At 47.9% G+C, this 18,783-nt stretch overlaps 1 protein-coding gene and 3 non-coding genes across 5 annotated transcripts in view; all 4 read right to left on the bottom strand.

Annotated features, from left to right (window-relative positions):
* The window catches only part of LOC147024007 (5-hydroxytryptamine receptor 3A-like), a 132,274-nt gene that overhangs the window by 51,192 nt on the left and 62,299 nt on the right, over positions 1-18,783 (bottom strand). The window contains exon 1 of one of the 2 annotated variants that reach the window (XM_085890154.1): positions 9,518-9,810. The exons of the other annotated variant lie outside the window; for it this stretch is intronic. The gene's annotated coding sequence lies outside the window, so the exon portion shown is untranslated. Of the gene's footprint in view, positions 1-9,517; positions 9,811-18,783 lie in introns of those variants that run through there. 2 annotated transcript variants of the gene reach the window in all.
* Positions 3,303-3,466, bottom strand: LOC147024017 (U1 spliceosomal RNA). Its single transcript, XR_015060559.1, has one exon. It is a non-coding gene; the product is annotated as a U1 spliceosomal RNA (small nuclear RNA).
* LOC147024016 (U1 spliceosomal RNA) lies at positions 7,051-7,214 on the bottom strand. Its single transcript, XR_015060555.1, has one exon. It is a non-coding gene; the product is annotated as a U1 spliceosomal RNA (small nuclear RNA).
* Positions 15,285-15,448, bottom strand: LOC147024015 (U1 spliceosomal RNA). Its single transcript, XR_015060577.1, has one exon. It is a non-coding gene; the product is annotated as a U1 spliceosomal RNA (small nuclear RNA).

The raw sequence follows: 18,783 nt of genomic DNA, 5'->3' as shown, positions 1-18,783 counted from the left end.
GGGTGGATATCGCCTCAGACGGCGATTTTCTCACTCCGGAGGAAAAATGAATATAAAGGAACGCCAGGCTGGGAGCGTGGTAGTCATTGTCGTCTTGGGGGTCGCGGGTCTTGGTGTTGACTGGTTCGTCTGGTCCTGGGTTATCGTCGTCTCTGATCTTCTCCTTGGTCTTCGTCGATTGGTGCATGGCTGGTTGGAGAGCGCGATACCTGGTGCTTGGAGCGGCATCGTGTTGCGGGTTCGAATCCCGCCGAGCTGGATCGTCAAAGACCACACGAGTAGGACAGGTCCAAGCACACACAGGCTCTGGTCTTCAGCTCACCTTTCCTTGAGTTGGAAGCCTTCAATAAAGACCCGACGGGGTCCATTTCTTTGTGTGTGTGTGTGTGTGTGTGTGTGTGTGTGTGTGTGTCTGTGTGTGTGTGTGTGTGTGTGTGTGTGTGTGTGTGTGTGTGTGTGTGTGTGTGTGTGTGTGTGTGTGTGTGTGTGTGTGTGTGCCCATCTTCAAGAAGAATTGTGAAAGTGCTTTCTTTTGCTCATTGTACATTACATTTCTTATTCAGATAACTCTCCTCTTTGTGTGCTTCCCTCCACGATTATTATTATAATTAAATTTCCCTATTGTTGGATGTCCCAGCTCGTTCCCTGTCATTTCTTTCATTGGCAAACTACGCTGTGTATTGAGAGATAGCGAGGGAAAATTGTTCATTTGGTCCGGCGCGGCTCTGGTAACTCCGCTCGGTGACGACGGATCCGAGTCGTTACCTGCGACTCGGATTATACAGAGTCGGCCGAGGGTGTGGTTCCCCGGGAGTTAGACTGCGTGGGTATTTAGGTATATTGAAATTGGGAAATTAACCCGACCCCACGCCGTCGAAGTATTGGCGACCACGGTCCTGTAAGGGACCCGTGCCTTTCGGACTTATCCGAGGGTAACGATCTGAATTCCGGATGTTCGGTGGAGCCGACTCCACTGCTCCATCGAGCGGTTGTGCTCGCCACAAAAACTCGGCCACACAACAATATATCCATACATATCCATATTTATATACATATATATATATATATATATATATATATATATATATACATATATACAGGGTGAGTCAGAAGTAGCACCCAATTTCTGTCAGTTGATTGTTTGTTTGCCTTTTGTATGAGAGTGTACAAGAGGGAAGAAATAGATGATTGACATGTTTATGTAACTATTTATTCAAGAAAAATTATTACGGAACTGTGCCAAGCTGTGCAACTTGCAATTTTCAAAGTGCCCTCCCTCGTGATCAATGCGCAATTGCAGCCGAGCAGGCACAGAGTGGCACACACGTCTGCAGAGTTCGATATCAATTTCCTCAAACTTTGCAGTGATTTGAGCTTTCAATTCCTGAATGGTACGAGGCTTTTCACGACAAAGAAGGTCTTTCATGAGCCCCCAAAGAAAGAAATCTGGAGGTGTAAGGTCTGTGGAGCGTGCCAGCCACTCGATCAGACCGCGGTGGCCGATCCACTCTCTGGGAAAGTTTTCATCAAGCCACTGACGAACGTAACGTCCATAATGAGGTGGAGCTCCATCATGCTGGAAATAACAGTCCTGATCTTGTACCCTGGGCCAAAAGAAAGTTTGCAGCATATCCAGGTAAATTTCTGCAGTGACAGATCCGTCAAAGAAAAAGGGTCCAATTATCCCGAATGGAGATATGGCTGCCCATACCAAACTGTCACTCCAGGTAAATTTACCTCCTTCTCAACTGTCACTCTTGGGTTATTCACAGCCCAGTAGACACAATTGTGTCAGTTAATTGTGCCATGAAGCTCAATTTGGTGCAAATTCAGTAACTTTCCAAACTCGCAGCAATAACCTGCAAAACAAAATCAAAAATAAATAAATTCCGAAAATTAATTAACTGCAAGACAATTATTAACAACATGACTTCCTAGAAAGAATCTGACAGCCAAAAAAACAGAAATCAGGCGCTACTTTTGACTCACCCTGCACATATATATATGTATGTATATATATATATATATATATATATATATATATATATATATATATATATATATGTATATATATATATGTATATATATATATATATATGTGTATATATATATATATATATATATGTGTATATATATATATATATATATATATATGTGTATATATATATATATATATATATATATATATATATATGTATATATATATATATATATATATATATATATATATATATATATATATGTATATGTATATATATATATATATATATATATATATATATATATATATATATATATATATATATATATATATTTCTGGTTTACTTAATCCAAGGGTGTGTTCAGTTACCAAGTTTCTTGGAGAGTGCTTGCCAAGTGGCATAAACTCACCAAGCACTCCAACAAAACCGTTGATAAGGAACGGCTGGCTTGGCAAGCGAAAGCTCGCTGCTTGGTCGCTGAACACAGCAAAACACCCCAGGGAACTGAACATATTCTGGGAAACGGAAATGCAATTTGATTTCAGCACATCTCATAAACTAGACCGACGGATATGATGATAACATGACAAACCAAAACAGCACTCGCGATAGCATGCACCTCCACCACGGTGAACATGTTACCTTCTGTCGTCCACTGATAATCTGGATCTGAATCCAGAAGTTCCAAATCGAAACGACTTGTACTTGTTACCTAACCAAGTCATCCACCTTGTTTTGTCCGAATCCATCCATAACCTTTTGAGATCTCGTCCGATAATGGCCAATTGTACTGTTTTTGCCTCTTACATCTCAATGTTGAAGAAACATTTAAAACTGTCGAATCCGGATCCGGATCTTCACCAAAACCGAACCAATTAGTCCTTTTCAGACTCGCAACCTCTCCACCTAATTTTGTCTGAATCCATCCATAACCTTTCAAGATATACTGCTCCCAGACAGACAAAGAGGGGAGAACACAGAACCTCCATCCACCATCGGTGGCGAAGATAATGACGTCTCTTGCAAACTTATAAGGGTTGTGTTCATTCACCAAGCAGAAAGCTATCGCTTGCCAAGCCAGTCATTCCCTCAAAACGGTTTCGTTGGAGTGATTGCTCGAATGCTTAAGCCACTTGGCGAGCATCCCACAAGAAACTTTGTGACTGAACACACCGAAAGTGTTCTGCACATCCCTCGTGGCAGAAAGCGATTTCGAATAAACTGCAACAGTCTTTCAACAACAACAACATCACAACTACATACTCAGCTTTTCATAACAACAACTATATCCAGTAATGAGTCTGTTCTTATTTTAAGGAACAGGGGACAGCGCGAACGCAGTCCCCCACTACCACAAATTGTACAGTCGACTTTCCCACATTTGGGGAAATCGCAAGGGTCAACCCACCCGGTGTGCAATGGGTCGGCCTCACCCTGAGAACACCACCTTGTTGATCATGGTGTTTCCCCTGTCAGGTAAGTATGAGTTATTAACCTCCACGGGTCCCTTTTCTTAGTACGACCACCGTCTTACTTCAGCGGGACTGATTCACTCCGTCCCTGAATATTTATTGAAATGTTTAATGTTTTCTTCATCAACACACCCTAATCGGAGTATTCGGTTCGATATTGTGATTTAGATATTTGGAGAATTTCTCACTTTGCTGTTGATTGAGGAGCAAATTATTAACGGGTTACCGATGGGATAATTCCAAGGATGCCTTCCTGTCATGACGCTGGATATTGATTTGGGATTTTCCCACTTTCTGATTAGCCTGTTCCGAGTGAATCAAGACACAGGTTTTTGCAATTCAGGTCAGGTCAGGTGTGGGAGCATGCACCGGAGTAGCGCGTCGCTGCGTCCACTTTCCGCCGGTACTTCAGGGGCCTCCGTCTGGCCATCCCCCAGGCAGATGCCTGGCCCATCCCCATTTTCCTTGAGATGTCGATCAACCTGCTGCAACCACGAGGCACGTGGTCGGCCCATTGGCCTCCTCCACTCATGAGACTCCCTCGCTGAGAGAATCTGGTGACCAGGATCAGCATCAGGAAAACGAGCCACATTTCTATTCAGCCACAGCTGACGCTCATGGACGATGCAGGTAACAAATCTCATCTGAGTCTCTCTCAGCAACCCCTCGTGGGACACAAAATCCGAGCAGCAATAGCCAAGGATTTCCGAAGAGACCTGGTACCAAAGGAATTAAGTCTCCGTCTCAGATCCTTGGTCAGAATCCAAGTCTCGCATCCATAGAGCAAGACTGGAAGTATCAAGGACCTGAAGACTGGGACTTTCATCCTCCCGCACAGGTATCGGCAGCGGCACACCCCATGATCCAGTGAATCCATGAGTCCCCAGGCCCGACACAGACGTCTGTTGACCTCTGACTCACAGCCAGCGGAGACATGAATATCTCTGCCAAGGTAAGTGAATCTCTCCACGACCTCAACATCCTCATCACAAACAGCACAGACAGGACAGCAGCATCCAAGATGCCATTGAAAGCCTGGATTTTAGCTTTGACCCAGGAAACCCGTAATCCCAGCGGCTCCGATTCCTCATTCAGCACCTCGAGTGCCCCCAAAAGGTTATCTAAAGTGTCCACAAAGACGACTGCATCATCTACGAAATCAAAGTCAGAGATCTTAATATTCCCAACGATGCACCGCAGCTTGATCTCCCTGACATCCTCCCCAGAATCCAGTCCATACAAGTGCTGAAATGTGTGGGGGCCAGTACACACCCCCAACGGAACTCCAGTAACAACTGGAAATAAGTCAGAGATGGTACCACCACTTCTCGCAGCACTCTCAGAACCAGAGTACAGTTCAGACATCAGATCGATCAATTTTGGTGGCTCCCCACGAAGACCAAGAATCCTCCAGAGGGCATCCCGGTTCACTGAATGAAATACTTTACAGAGATCAACATAAGCTGTAACCAGCCCCTGCTGAAACTCTCGTCTGCGTTTGGTGAGGACCCGAAGAGAAAGGACATGCTCAATCGTTAACCTCTGTGGTGTGGAGCCTGACTGCTCTGGACGCTGGTGCTCAAGCAGATGGTGGCGAACCCTATGAATAATTATCTGAGGAAAGACCTTCATGGCACTGAGAGCAGCGTCACCCCGAGGTTGTTGTTGCAGTCTTGGCGATCACCCTTCCCTTTCCAGAGAGGGACAGCAAGGCCCCTCTTCCAGTCAGTTGGGATGATGCCTGTGTTCCAGGCAGAGCACACAACTGCATGCAGCAACACGAGTGCATTACCACCAGCTTTGATAAATTCAGCATGGATGCCAAAGATCCCTGGAGCTTTACGCCATTTCAACCGGTTCACCACATCCTGCGTTTCCACAAGTGATGGTGTACCACAGTTGATTGGAAGGTCAGTAACAGTTATTGTAACACCCTTGACGTCCAACTCGACAGCTGGGGGATCAGCCTGGTCCAACCCCTCAAAGTTACAGGCCCAGCGGGCCTTCACTTCAGACTCCTCTGTCAAGAGCCTACAACCCTCTGCTCAAACTGCAGTATACCGAGGGATGGACTTGGATGAACGCAATGCGCGAATTCCCCTCTAAGCAGGACGGGAATCACTTGAGCACAGGTGATGCTCTCCACCCTCACAGATTCCTCGCACATGGGCCTACTTGTCCACCCTTAGTGTACGTACAGTTTTACACCTCAGCTCCCTGAACAGCTCTGCTCTGCCATTCAGCCTGGCCCTGCGACTCTCCTCAATGTTTTCCAGTGTCGCTGGAGAGAGAAAATTCTTCTTTGCCGACGGTGAGTTCTCAGACATCTTCTGGCAACATCAAGGACGGTGGTCTTGAAGGCACTCCACAACTCTTCAGGATCTCCCAAAGCACCCAGACCCCCCAAATCTCCACTCAGCTTGTTCGCAAACTCCTCAGCGTCCCTGTCATCCTTGAGCTTGCCAACATCCATTTCTTGTCTGTGTGTGTCTCTGTGTATGTGTGCCTGTGAGTGAGTGTTTGCGTGTGCGTGTGCGTGTTTGTGTGTGTGTGTGTGTGTGTGTGTGTGTGTGTGTGTGTGTGTGTGTGTGTGTGTGTGTGTGTGTGTGTGTGTGTGTGTGTGTGTGTGTGTATATTTCTGGTCCACTTAATCCAAGGGTGTGTTCAATTACCAAGTTTCTTGGAGAGTGCTCAACAAGTGGCACAAACTCACCAACTACTCCAACAAAACAGTTGATAAGGAACGGCTGGCTTGGCAAGCAAAAGCAAGCTGCTTGGAAGCTGAACACAGCAAAATATACCAGGTAACTGTACACATTCCGGGTAAAGTAAATGCAATTTGATTTCAGCACATCCCATAAACTAGACCGACGGATATGATGATAACATGACAAACTAAAACAGCACTCGCTGCAGCACGTACCTCCGCCACGGTGAACATGTTACCTTTTGTAGTCCACTGATAATCTGGATCTGAATCCCGAACTTCAAAATCGAAACGACTTGTTCTTGGCACCGAACCAAGTCATCCACCGAAGTTTGGTCCGAATCCATCCATAACTTTTTGAGATCTCGTCCTATGTTGGCCTGTTGCATCGTTTTTGCTTCTTCCATCTCAATGGTGAAGAAACATTTGAAACTCTCGAATCCCGATCCGGATCTTCACCAAAACCGAATCAGTTAATCCTTTTCACACTCCCAACCTGTCCACCGAGTTTTGTCGGAATCCATCCATCACCTTTCAAGATATCCAACTCCCAGACAGACAAAGGTGAACACATAACCTCCATCCACCATCGGTGACGCAGATATTTACGTCACTTGCAAACTTGTTATCAGGGTTGTGTTCATTCACCAAGCAGAGAGCTTAACGGTTTCGTTGGAGTGATTACTCGAATGCTTAAGCCACTTGGCGAGCGTTCCACAAGAAACTTTGTGACTGAACACACCGAAAGTGTTCTGCACATCCCTCGTGGCAGAAAGCCATTTCGAAAAAACTGCGACAGTCTTTCAACAACAAAGGCCGAACAACTACATACTCAGCTTTTCATGACAACAACTCCATCCAATAATCCATCTGTTTTTATTTTAAAGAACAGGGGACAGCGCGAACGCAGTCCCCCACTACCACAAATTGTACAGTCGAGTTTCCCACATTTGGGGAAATCGCAAGGGTCAACCCACCCGGTGTGCAATGGGTCGGTCTCACCCTGAGAACACCACCTTGTTGATCATGGTGTTTCCCCTGTCAGGTAAGTATGAGTTATTAACCTCCACGGGTCCCTTTTCTTTGTACGAGCACCGTCTTACTTTACTGGGACCGATTCACTCCGTCCCTGAATATTTATTTAAATGTTCAATGTTTCCTTTATCAACACATCCTAATCGGAGTATTCGGTTCGATATTGTGATTTAGATATTTGGAGAATTTCTCACTTTGCTGCTGATTGAGGAGCAAATTATTAAGGGGTTACCGATGGGATAATTCTGAGGATGCCTTCCTGTCATGACGCTGGATATTGATTTGGGATTTTCCAACTTTCTTATTAGCCTGTCCCCCATGAAGCAAGACACAGGCTTTTGCAATTCAGGTAAGGTCAGGTGTGGGAGCATGCCCTGGAGTAGCGCGTTGCAGCGTCCACTTTCCGCTGGTACTGCAGGGGCCTCCGTCTGGCCATCCCCAGGCATATGCCAGGCCCATCCCCATTTCCTTGAGATTCCGATCAACCTGCTGCAACCACGAGGCACCTGGTCAGCCCATTGGCCTCCTCCACTCACGAGACTCCCTCACTGAGAGAATCTGGTGAGCAGGATCAGCGTCAGGAAAACGAGCCACATGTCCATACAGCTACAGCTGATGCTCACGGACTATGCAGGTTACAAATCTCATTTGAGTCTCAGCAACCGCTCGTTGGAAACAAGGTCCGACCAGCGATAGCCAAGGATTCTCCGAAGAGACCTGGTACCAAAGGAATTGTCTCCATCTCAGATCCCTGTTCAGAATTCAAGTCTCACATCCATAGAGCAAGACTGGAAGCACCAAGGACCTGAAAACTCGGACTTTCGTACTCCCGCACAGGTCCCGGCAGCGCCACACCCCATGATCCAATCAATCCATGACTCCCCAGGCCCGATACAAACGTCCATTGACCTCTGACTCACAGCCAACAGAGACATGAATATCACTGCCAAGGTAAGTGAATCTCTCCACGACCTCAACATCCTCACCACAAACATGCACAGACAGGACAGCAGCATCCAACATGTCATTGAAAGCCTGGATCTTAGTTTTGACGCAGGAAACCCGTAATCCCAGCGGCTCCGACTCCTTATTCAGCAATTCGAGGGCCCCCAAAAGATATCTAAAGTCTCCACAAAGATGACTTCATCATCTGCCAAATTAAGGTCAGAGATCTTAATATTCCCAAATATTATCATTTACTGACCTCAGAAGGTATGACTGGTTGAGTTAACCCCACCTGGTAGTAATTCAACAGCTGAGTGAGATTGGAACTCAGGATCTGAGGATCCAAAGCCCACCACCCAAACCATAAAGCCAACACCAGGCTTTTAATTTAATTGATCAGGTTAATTCAATTAATTTGGTGATTAATTAGGTCACCCCGTTAACCCATAGATGGGAGGACCCAAGGTCACGCGGTTAAGTTTTTGGCATTCATGGTCAGTTAGCGACTCACCGTGTCACAGAATTAGCCGTGTGCGATGGCCTACAATTCCGGGGAGTCTGGTGGGAGCCGAGTTCACTTCCCCCGTGGTGGTCTTCTCACCCGACCCCAGCCCACAACAATATGCGTGTGTGTGTGTGTGTGTGTGTGTGTGTGTGTGTGTGTGTGTGTGTGTGTGTGTGTGTGTGTGTGTGTTCACACACTGATGAGCCAAAACATTATGACCACTGACAGGTGAAGTGAATGACATTGATGAACTTGTTACAAAGGCACCTGTCAAGGGGAGGGATATATTGTTACGGATTTGGAAGCCTTTTGTACACAGACAGTCAGCAGCCCCCACAGTTCAGTTTTTCCGATAAATATGTGTTCATAATCAGGGTCCCGTCCTTCTGTCTCATGGGTTAATTTCCTGTGTGCGCTGCGGGTTTCTTTTCTCGTCAGATTTTTTTACATCTCCAATAACTCCTTCGTTCTTCGCACCATTGCCCACATGCAACGTGTCACGTACAGGGGAAGGCACAACAACGAGCTGGCACATTGAACAATTGGGGGTTTATTTATAATGGGGCAGGGGAGCACAAAGAGCAGAGTTAAAACCGAATATGAGAAATGCAATTTATATACAAACAAACACTGAGCAATTTCTACGTAAGGACGGGGCCCACGGACACACACACACACACACACACACACACACACACACACACACACACACACACACACACACACACACACACACACACACACACACACACACACACACACACACACACACACACACACACACACAAAAGAAATGGACCCGTCGGATCTTTATTGGACCCTCCAGCCGAGGAGGATAGGTCAGCTGGGGAGTCAAGGTCTGGCCGAGTACCTGTCCGCCTCGTGCGCTCAACCGGACTCCAACCCACCACGGTGGGACTCGAGCCCACGATCCTGGCTGCTCATCCACCACCACCACGAGGAGCCCCGCAAAAGACCGCAGGCCACAACCGCTGACGAAGCCGACCCCAATGACGCACACCAAGAGCAATGGCGACAATGACTCTAACGACGCACACCAAGAGCAATGGCCACGATGACTTCTCTACTCTCTTCTTGACGACCACTCTGCTCTTCTCTTTCACGATCTCCGAGGGATTGCGTCCCCTCGCTACTCGCTTCCTGATTGGACGAATGGCGGAGTCGGAGCTGAGGAGATGAGCCTCCTGATTGGAGGAGGTCCGGTGGGAGGAGGGAACCTCACCCCTGCACGTGACACGTTGCACATGGGCGATGGTGCGATGAACGAAGGAGTTATTGGAGATGTAAAAAACCTGACGAGAAAAGAAACCCGCAGCGCACACAAGAAATTAACCCATTCGACAGAAGGATGGGACCATGATTACAAACACATATTTATCCAAATAACTGAACTGCGGGGGCTGCTGACTGTCTGTGTGCAAAAGGCTTCCAAATCCAGAACTATATTAGGAAGCAAGTGAACAGTCAGTTGTTGAAGTGATATGTTCCATGCAGGAGAAATGGACAGGAGTAAAGACCTGAGCGACTTTGACAAGGGCCAAATTATTCTGGCCAGACGACTGGGTCAGAGCAACTCCGAAACGGCAAGGCTTGTGGGGTGCTCCCGAAACCCTGGGTCCGCCCATTCATGTGGACGTCAATTTGACACATGTCACCTCACTAAACATCGTTGCAGACCAGGAACACCCCTTCATGGCAATGGTATTCCCTGATGGCAGTGGCCTCTTTCAGCAGGATAATGTGCCCTGCCACACTGCACACATTGTCCGGGGATGGTTTGAGGAACATGATGAAGTGTTCACGGTGTTGCCCTGACCTCCAAATTCTCCAGATCTCAATTCGATTGAGCATCTGTGGAATGTGCTAGACCGACAAGTCCGATCCACTGCAGCTCCACCTCGCAACTTACAGGACTTGAAGGATTTCCTGCTCATGTTTTAATGTCAGATACCACAGGACACCTTCAGGGGTCTCGGAGAATCCATGCCTCGGCAGATCGGCACTGTTTTGGCGGCACACGGAGGACCAGCAGAAGATTAGGCAGGTCGTCATGATTTGGCTCCTCAGTGTACAGTATATATATATATATATATATATATATATATATATATATATATATATATATATATATATATATATATATATATATATATATATATATTGTTGCGGCCACAAGTCGCGAGACACCAGCTTGTCACTCAGGGGGATTATTCCCCGGTTATCCTCGGAAGAGCCGGACCTGGAGCCACCGCTCACAATTAACGTTGTGGTAAGATGGGTTGTTTAAAAACCACGAACGTCACCCAGTTAACCACGAGTTCCAGTGTCCACCTTCGAATTATGCCGTTAAAATTCAGGTCACGTGGTTACCTGAGCAGGGAGCGCGCCCTCGCCAAAGCACCAATGTTATATTGATGAGATTTTAATTTGGACAGCCTAACGTTTTAACCGCTGGTGCGTGTCGACTATTTTTGGTCAAATCTGTGATAATTACTTCCCAGTCTATCTTGGTTCGGACAATGCGAGACCAATGGAAGGAAAGGACAAACACAGACAGGTTGGAATTCAATAAATAATTTATTTATAATAAAATTAATTAATGGAAAGCACTTGATATTTTCTGAGGTAAATAAAGGAATATATTTCAAAGCAAAATCAATCAAAATGCCAAGAAAGAGACAAAGAGCAGATGGTTATCGGGGGTTGATTTACTTGCAGCTAAACACAGTCAAGGGTACCGAACAGATCATTCGGGGGGGGGGTGGGAGAAGAGGCGTCTTGCTCAACAGAGAGTAGTTGGCCATGAAGTAAAAACGTCCTGAAATGTGTGCAGCGTGTCACCTCCGTCGCCAGCGCCCAGCCATGACGTGCACCCTCTCGCGAACAGCCTTGAATGCCAGTCAACGTCTGGGAGGGCACCGAGATAGTTTGTCGTGGGTTTAGACCCTGGTGATGCGACACGGGCAGTTCCTTGCACTTCAGGAAACTGGTGACGTCCAGTGACCCACACGGTCCGTCAGTGACTGACCCGTGCCTCACTCATTGTCGGCGCTGCTCACACCCACACGAACACCACACGCACGCTTGCTCACTTGCACGCTTCTTCCCTCGCGTGCTGACAACCGCTTATTGCGTTTTCTTCTCCTCTCTGGCTTTCTTTCTCTTTCTCTTCTCCCTCCTCTTACTTCTCTCTCTTTCTTCTCCTTCCTCTTACTTCTCTCTCTCATTTCTCTCTCCTCAGAACAGACTTCCAATTCCTTTTATATCTGCGGGCCGTCTCGGCGGGCGCAGTCTGAGAAAGCTCACCCTGCCCCACTCACGCACGGTTACCGTGACGACCCGTGCGCTCTCAAAAAAGGCGGGCGTCGGCGCTCGTGAAAGAAATGTGTGTAAAAGTATCTGTTATAAAGAAAAAAAAGCTTCCCTTAAGAGAGGGGATCTATTCTTTGCCCTTCTCAACGCATCACATATAAAACCCCATGAGACATGGGGATGGGGCTAATCTGAACATGCATTTCAGGAAATAACTGTCTCAGGACCTGGATGTGTCGATACATTCATCAGAATGGATTCTGAAATCCGTTGCAATATATATATATATATATATATATATATATATATATATATATATATATATATATATATATATATATATATATATATATATATATATATATATATATATATATAGTGTTGCGGTTGAGGAAATTCGCAAACCACCATTCAGGTCCCGTAGGTGAGATATCTCTCTAAGTACATGTGTCGTTAGCCCCAAACCCGTTGTTTAGAGGGAATAAATGTGATTCATTCGGGCTGCGACCCTTTAAGATAGCCGTTTTTCTGTTCTATATTTATTTTGAACCAACCACGTCTCAACCGCCATCACACAACAACCACCAACCACAACGCCGCTTCACAACAACAACAACGCCAACAGCCACGACCTTAACTTTCACAACTCGCTCCCGCAAACATCGCATCACCGCCATTCCAAACGTCGCCATGGCCATGGACCACCACTTTAAACCCTCCACCACCTTCGCCTCTCCTTCTGCGGCTATTCCCGCACCACTTGTGGGCACCGAGCGTCAGGCTGTCCTGGCCTCGTGCGGGACGCGCGCCGAGCCGCGGGTGCAAATAGCGGCCTTTCCGAGGAGAAGTCGGATCAGGAATGATACACGCCCACTTCTGATCCGTCCACTCAGCAAGCGCGGGGCGGTTTGGCCCCGCCTCCAGGCGCGTCGGAGTGGAATCGATATATGCAAATTCGAGGATCAGGGGAGATTCACGCCCCTTTTTCTCCGTCCAATGGGTGAGCGTGGCTCCACCCCCGAGCTCATTCTGATCCAGAAATTTGCATATGGGTTCTCCGACACGACTATAAAATGCCGAGCGTGGGGCGACTTCAGCAGTTTTTTGGTCAAGGCGAGTTGGAGAAGAGTTGGAGGCAGTTTTGAGTTGGAGAGAAGGTTGGAGGCAGTTTTGAGTTGGAGAGAAGGTTGGAGGCAGTGAGTTGGAGTCAGGAAGGTCGAGGCAGTCAAGTCGGGTCTGGAGAGTGGCATTCTGTCGGGGTTCGGAGTCTGTCGGGGAGCTGCAGAGAGAGGAAGCCTGGAGCCTGGAGCGCGGTCGAGGTGATTTGCTGCAGTCGGCTGAGGAGAATTGCTGAGGGGACCGGATACCTCGGGTCCGAGGCAAGGAAGAGGACGGTTGGCGACGAGGTCGCAGTGGAGTCGCTCGTCGCGGGACCCAAGCAAGCCAGCTATCCTCTTTCCCCAGAGTATCAACAATTCCCCCCTTTTTTCCCCCCATGCTGAGATAGTGCGAAAAGGGGGCCCCGTTCCCACCCCACTCCAAGCAGTGCCAACGAAAACCGCGAAGGAGCGCGGAGTCGGGGCACCGCCGCCACATTTGCGGCTCATCACAAGACACGGGTAGGATCCACCCGGTCTCACGGCCCACAGGCCCCGTCTGCCCCCTTGTCTTTGAGGGTGGCCCTTTTCTTTTGCTTTTGAGTAAATGTGTTGTCGGCGCCGTCTGTAAAGTAAAACTGTGGAAGTGTTGCAGTGTGCTCGCGTCGTCGGTAGTAGATCTGCATTGTTGTGTTTCTTTTGTAACATCTGCTTTTGGTGCATAATTGTTGTAATTGTATATGTGTGCTCTCCGTGTGCCGCGGAATAAATGTGCCTCATGTTGAACTGTTTTCCCGTTTCGCTTCGTCTTTTCTTTAATTGAATCTCCATCTTGCTTCACGTAAAGGGTTGGTCATGGGCTTAATACGCCCGATAATTAATCGGAACCGTCGAGGCCGACGATAACACCGCTCGGTTATCCCCATAGTACGGAACGGGTCGCTTCAGTGGCCCGTGTCCAGAGTCGACCTGCGGCGAGGTGCGATCGCCCGGTCTACCCTCCGTGTGGGTACTTAGGTAGGTCGAATTTGGCGAACAACCCTATCCCACACGGGGGGCCGATTGGCACGATCGTGGTGAGGCCGAAAGGCCCACCCGTGACTATTTCTCGGCGTTAGTCCGAGAGGGTCACGACAGAATTGTCCGTCTGGTGGGCGAAGTGCCGCGATTCGAGTTACGTGGCCGCTCGCACGCCGGCGGGCGCGAATTCGCAACAATATATTTCTGGTTCACTTAATACAAGGGTGTGTTCAGTTACCAAGTTTCTTGGAGAGTGTTTGCCAAGTGGCGAAAACTCACCAAGCACTCCAACAAAACCGTTGATAAGGAACGGCTGGCTTGGCAAGCGATAGCGAGCTGCTTGGTAGCAGAACAGCAAAATACCCCAGGAAACTGAACACATTCCGGGTAAAGGAAATGCAATTTGATCTAAGTACATCCCATAAACTCGACCGACGGATATGATGATAATATGACAAACTATAACAGCACTTACTCGAGCACGTATCTCCGCCACGGTGAACATGTTACCTTTTGGAGTCCACTGATAATCTGGATCTGAATCAAGAAGTTCAAAATCGAAACGACTTGTTCTTGTGACCGAACCAAGTCATCCATATAATTTTGTCCGAATCCATCCATAACTTTTTGCGTTCTCGTCCTATGTTGGCCTATTGTACCGTTTTTGCCTCTTCCATCTCAACGGTGAAGAAACATTTGAAACTCTCGAATCCGGATCCGGATCTTCACCAAAACCGAACCAATTAGTCCTTTTCAGACTCCCAACCTGTCCACCTCATTTTGTCTGAATCCATCCATAACCTTTCAAGATATCCTGCTCCCAGACAGACAAAGAGGGGAGAACACAGAACCTCCATCCACCATCGGTGGCGTAGATAATGACGTCTCTTGCAAACTTATCAGGGTTGTGATCATTCACCAAGCAGATTGCCATCGCTTGCCAAGCCAACCGTTCCCTCTTAACAGTTTCGTTGGAGTGATTACTCGAATGCTTAAGCCACTTGGGGAGCGTCCCACAAGAAACTTTGTGACTGAACACACCGAAAGTGTTCTGCACATCCCTCGTGGCAGAAAACGATTTCGAATAAACTGCAACAGTCTTTCAACAACAACATCATCACAACTTCATACTCAGCTTTTCAGAACAACAACTATATCCAGTAATGAGTCTGTTCTTATTTTAAAGAACAGGGGACAGCGCGAACGCAGTCCCCCACTACCACAAATTGTACAGTCGAGTTTCCCACATTTGGGGAAATCGCAAGGGTCAACCCACCCGGTGTGCAATGGGTTGGCCTCACCCTGAGAACACCACCTTATTGATCATGGTGTTTCTCCTGTCAGGTAAGTATGAGTTATTAACCTCCACGGGCTCCCTTTTCTTAGTACGAGCACAGTCTTACTTTAGCGGGACCGATTCACTCCGTCCCTGAATATTTATTGAAATGTTTAATGTTTTCTTCATCAACACACCCTAATCGGAGTATTCGGTTCGATATTGTGATTTAGATATTTGGAGAATTTCTCACTTTGCTGCTGATTGAGGAGCAAATTATTAACGGGTTTCCGATGGGAAAATTCTGAGGATGCCTTCCTGTCATGACGCTGGATATTGATTTGGGATTTTCCCACTTTCTTGTTAGCCTGTTCCGCGTGAATCAAGACACAGGTTTTTGCAATTCAGGTCAGGTCAGGTGTGGGAGCATGCACCGGAGTAGCGCGTCACTGCGTCCACTTTCCGCCGGTACTTCAGGGGCCTCCGTCTGGCCATCCCCCAGGCAGATGCCTGGCCCATCCCCATCTCCTTGAGATGTCGATCAACCTGCTGCAACCACGAGGCACGTGGTCGGCCCATTGGCCTCCTCCACTCATGAGACTCCCTCGCTGAGAGAATCTGGTGACCAGGATCAGCATCAGGAAAACGAGCCACATTTCTATTCAGCCACAGCTGACGCTCACGGACTATGCAGGTAACAAATCTCATCTGAGTCTCTCTCAACAACCGCTCGTTGGACACAAAATCCGAGGAGCAATAGCCAAGGATTCTCCGAAGAGACCTGATACCAAAGGAATTAAGTCTCCGTCTCAGATCCTTGGTCAGAGTCCAAGTCTCGTATCCATAGAGCAAGACTGGAAATATCAAGGACCTGAAGACTCGGACTTTGTCCAACCGCAGAGGTACCAGCAGCGGCACACCCCATGATCCAGTGAATCCATGACTCCCCAGGCCCGACACAGACGTCTGTTGACCTCTGACTCACAGCCAGCAGAGACATGAATATCTCTGCCAAGGTAAGTGAATCTCTCCACGACCTCAACATCCTCACCACAAACAGGCACAGACAGGACAGCAGCATCCAAGATGTCATTGAAAGCCTGGATTTTAGCTTTGACCCAGGAAACCCGTAATCCCAGCGGCTCCGATCCTCATTCAGCACCTCGAGGGCCCCCAAAAGGTTATCTAAAGTCTCCACAAAGACGACTGCATCATCTACGAAATCAAAGTCAGAGATCTTAATATTCCCAACGATGCACCGCAGCTTGATCTCTCTGACGTCCTCCCCAGAATCCAGTCCATACAAGTGCTGAAAAGTGTGGGGGCCAGTACACACCCCCAACGGAACTGCAGTAACAACTGGAAATAAGTCAGAGATGGTACCACCACTTCTCGCAGCACTCTCCGTACCAGAGTAGAGTTCAGACATCAGATCGATCAGTTTTGGTAGCTCCCCACGAAGACCAAGAATCCTCCAGAGGGCATCCCGGTTCACTGAATGAAATACTTTACAGAGATCAACATAAGCTGTAACCAGCCCCTGCTGAAACACTCGTCTGCGTTTGGTGAGGACCCGAAGAGAAAGGACGTGCTCAATCGTTAACCTCTGTGGTGTGGAGCCTGACTGCTCTGGACGCTGGTGCTCAAGCAGATGGTGGCGAACCCTATGAATAATTATCTGAGCAAAGACCTTCATGGCACTGAGAGCAGCGTCACCCCGAGGTTGTTGTTGCAGTCTTGGCTATCACCCTTCCCTTTCCAAAGAGGGACAGCAAGGCCCCTCTTCCAGTCAGTTGGGATGATGCCTGTGTTCCAGGCAGAGCACACAACTGCATGCAGCAACACGAGTGGAGCATTTCCACCAGCTTTGAGAAATTCAGCATGGATGCCATAGATCCCTGTAGCTTTTCCCCATTTCAACCGGTTCACCACAGCCTGTTTCCACAAGTGATGGTGTACCACAGTTGATTGGAGGGTCAGCAACAGTTATTGTAACACCCTTGACGTCCAACTCGACAGCTGGGGGATCAGCCTGGTACAACCCCTCAAAGTAACAGGCCCAGCGGCCCTTCACTTCCGACTCCTCTGTCAAGAGCCGACCACCCTCTGCTCAAACTGCAGTATACCGAGGGGTGGGCTTGGATGAACGCAATGTGCGAATTCCCCTCTAAGCAGGACGGGAATCACTTGAGCACAGGTGATGCTCTACCCCCTCACAGATTCCTCGCACATGGGCCTCCTTGTCCACCCTTAGCGTACGTACAGTTTTACACCTCAGCTCCCTGAACAGCTCTGCTCTGCCATTCAGCCTGGCCCTGCGACTCTCGTCAATGTTTTCCAGTGTCGCTGGAGAGAGAAAATTCTTCTTTGCCCGACGGTGAGTTCCAAGACATCTTCTGGCAACATCAAGGACGGTGGTCTTGAAGGCACTCCACAACTCTTCAGGATCTCCCAAAACACCCAGACCCCCCAAATCTCCACTCAGCTTGTTCGCAAACTCCTCAGCGTCCCTGTCATCCTTGAGCTTGCCAACATCCATTTCTTGTCTGTGTGTGTCTCTGTGTATGTGTGTCTGTGAGTGAGTGTTTGCGTGTGTGTGTGTGTGTGTGTGTGTGTGTGTGTGTGTGTTTGTGTGTGCGTGCGTGCGTGCGTGCGTGTGTGTGTGTGTGTGTGTGTGTGTGTGTGTGTGTGTGTGTGTGTGTATATTTCTGGTCCACTTAATCCAAGGGTGTGTTCAATGACCAAGTTTCTTGGAGAGTGCTCAACAAGTGGCACAAACTCACCAACCACTCCAACAAAATAGTTGATAAGGAACGGCTGGCTTGGCAAGCAAAAGCAAGCTGCTTGGAAGCTGAACACAGCAAGATATACCAGGTAACTGTACACATTCCGGGTAAAGTAAATGCAACCTAACCAAGTCATCCACCTTGTTTTGTCCGAATCCATCCATAACCTTTTGAGATCTCGTCCTTTGTTGGCCTGTTGCATCGTTTTTGCTTCTTCCATCTCAATGGTGAAGAAACATTTAAAACTCTCGAATCCCGATCCGGATCTTCACCAAAACCGAATCAGTTAATCCTTTTCACACTCCCAACCTGTCCACCGAGTTTTGTCGGAATCCATCCATCACCTTTCAAGATATCCTGCTCCCAGACAGACAAAGGTGAACACATAACCTCCATTCACCATCGGTGACGCAGATATTTACGTCACTTGCAAACTTGTTATCAGGGTTGTGTTCATTCACCAAGCAGAGAGCTATCGCTTGCCAAGCCAGCCGTTCCCTCTTTACGGTTTCGTTGGAGTGATTGCTCGAGTGCTTAAGCCACTTGGCGAGCGTTCCACAAGAAACTTTGTCACTGAACACACCGAAAGAGTTCTGCACATCCCTCGTGGGAGAAAGCGATTTCG

Source organism: Eptatretus burgeri, chromosome 7, assembly GCF_056783735.1.
Source record: "Eptatretus burgeri isolate ZD-2024b chromosome 7, Ebu_testis_v1, whole genome shotgun sequence".
NCBI lineage: Eukaryota > Metazoa > Chordata > Myxini > Myxiniformes > Myxinidae > Eptatretus > Eptatretus burgeri.
The sequence above is the reverse complement of the archived record's forward strand: the minus strand, read 5'-3'. Positions and strand labels throughout refer to the sequence as shown.